The sequence below is a fragment of the Mus pahari genome, chromosome 5 (genome assembly GCF_900095145.1).
Source record: "Mus pahari chromosome 5, PAHARI_EIJ_v1.1, whole genome shotgun sequence".
Taxonomy (NCBI): domain Eukaryota; kingdom Metazoa; phylum Chordata; class Mammalia; order Rodentia; family Muridae; genus Mus; species Mus pahari.
The window spans coordinates 125,669,586-125,676,180 of NC_034594.1; the positions used below are offsets into that span (position 1 = coordinate 125,669,586).

The following is a 6,595-nucleotide window of genomic DNA, read 5'->3' on the forward strand; positions in this document are numbered from 1 at the left end:
AAACACACAGAAGCAGAATCGAGGGGTGTGCCTGGCAGGGCTGGGAATAGGAGGTGTGGTCACAGAATGTGAAGTTCAGTGATAGGAGCTAACTTTGACTGGACCTACAGCTACTGTTGCCCGAGAGTAGACCCTATGTTAGTATCATAACAACAGTAACAATGGGGCAGAAAGAAACATGGAAGAAGATGCATCTGTCCCTCGCCTTGATGGTAATGATGGTTTCATGACTATGTACTTATCTCCAAGCTCATCAAATCATAAATACTAAATATATATAGCAAGCCACATGTCACTCATACCTTAATGAAGTCACTTAAAAACCTTGTCTTGAGCTGGGTGGTGGTAGCGCACGCCTTTAATCCCAGCACTTGGGAGGCAGAGGCAGGTGGATTTCTGAGTTCGAGGCCAGCCTGGTCTACAAAGTGAGTTCCAGGACAGCCAGGGCTATACAGAGAAACCCTTTCTCAAAAAACAAAAACAAAACTTGTCTTGAAGATGCCAATGCCAATGTGAGATGACTAAAAATAGTGAGACCTTAGCTCTGTCATCCCCAAACTCAAGGCTAGACTACACTGGCCTACACCCAGTCAAAAGTTTAGAGGAAAGCAATTCTAAGATAGAAGGAGTAATAGCAATAACTGTGGGAAGGTGTGTGTTACACAGCCTTTCTGTGGCCGAGTAGCAACTGTCTCCACACACCCACAGCTACTACCTAAAGGGCAGCCTTTCTATTCGCTGCTCGTAGATTTTAAATGAAACTGGTAAGAGGCATTTGCAATAATTTTATTAATAACTATACCTTCAGCTACCTCTCGGTCCTTAACAATAACTTGGAAGGGAGATATAAGCAAATAAAACAGATACTTCTTAACTTTTAGCTCCAGCAATATCTAAGTGTGGCTGAAGCTACTCCATCCTATGGACAGCCCATGAAGGCTCCTCCCTGGTCTTCAGGCTTGGGGGCTATGCTGCTTAGCAATTAGTTTCCCATGCTCAGTCTCCCAGTGTCAGCTGGGCATTCTGTTCCGGTTGTTTCCAGCTGTGAAAACTGGGGTTGGCCTGGGGGTGCAACTCATTGATGAAGTGTGTGTTTAGCATGTACAAGGCCCTGGGTTCAATCACCAACTCCAAAATCAAAAAAAAAAAAAAAAAAACAACAAAAACTCCATTCGCCTACCTTTTGCTTGAACTTTCAACCTTGCTTTGCAAAGGATAAGGAGCCAGTCACGCTTGGTTAAAGATGAATGGTCCTTTAAAACCTTCTTAAGCAGTAGACAATTGCTGTCATTTTCTGAGCCCAAACTGACCTTATTAATTATCACAGAAACACTATAAGGTATCAATTCATATTCTCAATGTTCTGCTATTAGATTATTCTATTCATGTAAGCAAATTATGAGCATTTTAGACAGTCCTATTGCAACTAAAAAAAAGGCTGCCCTGAGGGATGGAAAGTAAAAGACAGAAGAAATACAAGCAAATACCATTCAACCACTGCCAGGCCCAAGACAAAAGGCTCCTACAGCCATATCAGAAAATATTTTTCAACTAATATTTTAATCATTTGTTGGTGGTCACTCAATTGTTGGTGACGCTCATTTACAGAGGAAGATGATTTATGGAATACTATTTGTGCCTGGGGCTAATGTACATTAATGCCTCATCTAATTATAGATTTCTGTAAAAGAAAAAAAGGACACAGCTGGCACTGTGTCCACAGAGATGAAAAGATCAAAACACAACCATCGGCTGAGACCTGTCACCAGGTTCTGGTGACACACAGTGAAACAGTCAGAGGGCAAGGTGAGTAGGTGACCTACGCTTCAGGTGAAGGGCTTTGACCTAGAGTCTGGAGCGTTACTGGACAATTAACCAGATCACCTTTTTCCCCCAAAGCTAAAAGACTCTCATTTTGTCATAAGCACGGTATTGAAATAGTAGTGAGCCTCAAGTGAAGAGGCTGAAATAGCAAAGAGCCATGGCTCTTCAGTCAGAAACATCTAGAGCTGAGGTCTAGCCTTACCACTTCACTCTGAGGCAAGACCTTCATTTCAACCCGCTAAGTCCTACTGAGAAGTTAGGAATATAAACACTTCTGTCATTGGCCTGAAGTAGGAGTTAATCAAGATAGTCAAGACTTCAGCACAGCACACAGCAGCAGGCTACTACTCAATACTATCAGCAGTAGGGGCTGCATGTGTTAGGTTAAAGAACTGCAAAGACTATAGCAAAGTAATGATGTTTAAAAGGCAGGCTCCTCTTCTAAGTAGCTCAAGATTCTATAGCTTGAAAACAGAATTTTGTGATACAAAGATCACAGCAAGAGCCCTAAGTGTCACACTGTCCAATCAGTAAGCAGCATTTACTGTGTTGAGCTCAGTGCCCCTGCCTAATCCAATCCATTCTCTCCCTAGACAGAGTGATCTTTCCAAATGACACCGCCATCTCCCCTGTCCTTTACCCCTCTAGTGGCTCCCTACTGCCAAGGATAAAAGCCTAAATGTATCCCATATAGCCTGGCTCACCCCTCACCTCACCGTGCTATCGAACGCCCTGTTTTTGACAAAGTCATAACATATCCAACCCCTCCTGCCAAAGAACAGGACGGCATTCCCCTTAGGTGGGACATCCCAGCCTCTTCTTACTCTGGTTAAATACCCGTATCACGCATGTGTAGTCACAGCACCATATTCCTCTTCCCTCATACACTGATCACAGCTGAATACATGAACTGACAGCTCTAAGACTCTTTTACTAGACTGTAAACTACAAAGTCAGGGATGGTGTGTAACTTTAATTTTTTTAAGGCTTACTTTTAATGATGGTTTTTAAACTTTTTCACCTCTCTTTTAGCCCACCGCCCACCAGAGATAGTGGGAAAGAAAGGATACGGGGGCAGTGGACCTGTTTAGAAAGGTTCTTTGGAGCAACATTGGTCTGTGTTGTATGGAAATCAGCAGTTCAGTTTGCAGGTTAGCAGTGACAGCTCTATCTACTCATAAACACTTCACAGATACACCAGCAGTCGAGCTCAGTAGAGTGGGGATAGCAAATATGAATGAACAGTGGTGGCATGACCTAGCAGAGACAGCCAGGCTTCAGTCAGCAGGAGAGACCAGGAGAAGTTCTTGGCTGTGTCTCAGCAAATCGAAGATCAGTGAAGACTCAAGACAAACAAGTGTTGTACACCTAGATCTAAATGCAAGCCAAGCTCAGTCTCCATCACTGTCTGTAGAGTCCTAGTTATAGTCTCCAAACATCACATGTCCTCCACAGGCTGTGTCTCAGCATGTGCCTTGCCTCAGCAGGTGCATCTGTGTCAGCTGACATCACTCTGCCAATCAGCCAGAGTCTGAGGCAGCAGCAAGAAGCAGCAGCACACCACCAGAAGGTTTTAGGTGCGTTTCTCTATGGGGTCCTGACAAATGCAGCTCAACTACACAATGTAAGGCAGACCAATACATGCATGTTGTTAGCAAAGAATCCTTCATCACGTGTCCTTTCAGGTGCTTGCCTTAGCACAACATCCTTTCACCTGTGTCTGCTTCAGTGAAACATTCCTTCATGTGTTTGTGCCAACTAACACCATCTAACACAACTGACCTTCTAAAGAATCCTTAAGTTTCCACTTCAGTGGTGCCAGGCTTCCTCTCTCTATTCTGTGCTAGCACCTCACAGTGCTGAACAAACAGAGACCTGCTATGGTTATTAGCACTGCAGATGCCAAAAGTAACTAAAGAGAGAGATGATTTGGCAGGTAGATGAGGGAGCCATGTTATAAATTCAGTAAGTGACTGGTAAATATGGTTGAATGACTACTATTAGATAGTGTCACTAACTGAAGGTATTTGTTATACTTTACCAAGAAAGGAAAAGGACAGAGGAACTGAGTGAAAAGCAGTTTCGAATGCCAGACATCAGCAAGTAAAATGAACAGATCAGAGCAAGTGGGGCCAGGGGACACAGAGAGGATGACACTCTGTCAGACAGGGATAACTCTTGAAAAGCCTGTCAGGGGATGGAGAGACGACTGAGCAATAGCAGCACCTACTGCTTTTACAGAGGACCAGGGCAGCTGTGACTCCAGATGCAGGAATCCACGGCTTCCATGACACCTAAGCTGCACATAGGCACGCACGTGTGTGCATGGTTTTAAATTATATATTTAAAAAGTTTCAAGTCTTCGAGGAGGAAAATGGAAAGGGAGAGGCAGGGTGGATATCATTAAGATGCATGTATGAAATTGTCAAAGACTAACTAAAGGTATTCCTTAAACTCTTCGGGTAATACAGCTTTTCTTACAAAGGCTGCTGTCACATGGTTTGGAAGAAACGAATGGGTGCAGGGAGGACCATGTGGTTCAAAGGAGACAGAAGGAAGTGAGATTTGAACCTGTGGTCCAGGAAAATAGTTTGCAATTGAGACCTGCTAGGGAAGGGAATCGGATTCTCCAACACTGTCAGCATGTGCCAACGCAACGCAGGTCAGTGTGCCTGTCCCTCTAAGTCTGCTTGTCTGTTCTGCTTTTCTCTTGTTTTTGTTGGTTTTGTTTTTCTTTGAGAGAGAGAGAGAGAGAGAGAGAGAGAGAGAGAGAGAGAGAGAGAGAGAGAGAACATTAAGTTGGGTGGATAGGAATGTAGGGAGAATCTGGAAAAGGAAAAAATATGATCAAAATATATTGTGTAAAAAAATAATAAAAACTTTAAAAAGATAATCAGAAATGACAAAAGAGCACTGCAAGCAGACGATTCTAATACTGGTCCGTAAACTAGCAAATGATTCTAATACTGGTCTGTAACTAGCTTGGGAGGGGAGAAAGGACCAAGAGGCGGCCGTGGAAGAATGTTCTTCTAAATTAGCAGCTGCGCTCAGAGGGACAAGAGGAGGGCTCAGAAAGGAAGAAATGAATCTGAGGGTATGGGAGGAATACATTCTGCAACTTGATGACAGGTGGCATGGGACAAAAAAATGAGGGTGGGGGGACTGGAGAGATGGCTCAGCGTTTAAGAGCACTGACTGCTCTCCTAGAGGACCTGAGTTCAATTCCCAGCAAACACATGGTGGCTCACAACCATCTGTAATGGAATCTGATGCCCTCTTCTGGTGTATCTGAAGACAGCTACAATGTACTCATGTACATAAACTAAATTTAAAAAAAAAAGAAAGAAAGAAAGAAAGAAAGAAAAGAAAGAAAGAAAAGAAAAGAAAAGAAAATGAGTGAGGGAGCAAATAAACAAAAATTAAAAGTTTTAGGACTAGAACTCTGAGAATGTAGGAACAGGTAAATAAAGATGCAATAAGAAGGGATTGTGCTTTGGGGGAAAAATTGGCTCAGTTCTTAGTAGAAAGAAACTAGAGATAGTGACAGAGGGGTAACAGAAGAGAGGGAGAGCTAATGATGTGTCAGTCCATATGCAGGGGAGTTCACAGGGGTGGCAGAGAGCAGGGGTGAGGGTTGGAGGTAGAGCATGCAACCTATCTCACAATGTGTCTCACGAGAAACAAAAACAAAAACAAACAAACAAAAGTGAAACAAAAGGACCAGAGAAGAGAGCAAGACTGAGGAGGAAGCCAGAGCTGTGGGCGGTAGTCACGGGAAGAAGAAACAGGCTCACTGCACTCACAAACTCTCAAACTGACTTCAGTGCTGGAAGACAGTCAATGGACTTGTCATTATTTCAAACAAACTTTGCCCTCGGCCATTGTTGCTAGATGCTGCGCAGATTTTTAAGCAAGCTCTATTTTGAAAACCTGCAAATGTTTTTGAAAAAATTATCGCAGTTATTTTATGACACTCTTCAATAAAATGTAACCAAAGTTAATTCAAAGCCTTAGTGCGGTCAGTTACATAACAGCAGAATTGCTGAATGGCTTAAACACTGTGTTTTCCCAGAAATATTTGTCTTCTGGATGAAACCAAGAATGGAAAGTTCCTGGCTTCAAGAACAACGTCTGAGAAGGTGGAAAGAAGAAAAGCCTACATAATTGGAAAGAAACCTTAACAAAAGTTAACCAAATTGCCACAAATGTGCTAGCTTCTCTCGGGGAAGCAGAAATGCAAAGAGAAGTGGGTTGCACACTTTAGAAGGCCGGTTGTGTAGCCATTAGATAACTCCCACTTTCTTAAATGGAAAAAGCCAGAAAATGTTTCATACATTGCATTGCCAAGAAAATGTTAGGTAGATCTTTGGACCTTGATGTGTATTTATTTGCCTGTTAAATTGATGGGATCCGCTCAGAGTGGCTAATACTGATCCTGCTTCTTTTGAAGCTTGAAGTGAGACCTTATAATAGTTTGCTTTTCTTTTGCTGTGATAAACATCAGGCCCAAACCCAACTTGTAGAGGAAAGGATTTATTTCATCTTATAGCTTACAGTCCATCATCCAGGGAAGCCAGAGCTGAAGAGGCCACGGAGGAACACCGCTCAGTGGGCTGTTGTTCTTGAGCTCTCTCAGGCACCCTTCTTATACAACCCAGGGCTACATGCCCAGAGGTGACGCTGCTCACGGTGGGCTAATCAAGAAAATATATCCCAGCTGGGCATGGTAGCACACGCCTTTACTCCCAGCACTTGGGAGGCAGAGGCAGGC

General features: G+C 43.2%; 1 protein-coding gene across 5 annotated transcripts in view; it reads right to left on the bottom strand.

Moving 5' to 3' along the window:
• The window catches only part of Rgl1 (ral guanine nucleotide dissociation stimulator like 1), a 239,324-nt gene that overhangs the window by 114,885 nt on the left and 117,844 nt on the right, over positions 1–6,595 (bottom strand). The gene's annotated exons all lie outside the window — the stretch shown is intronic.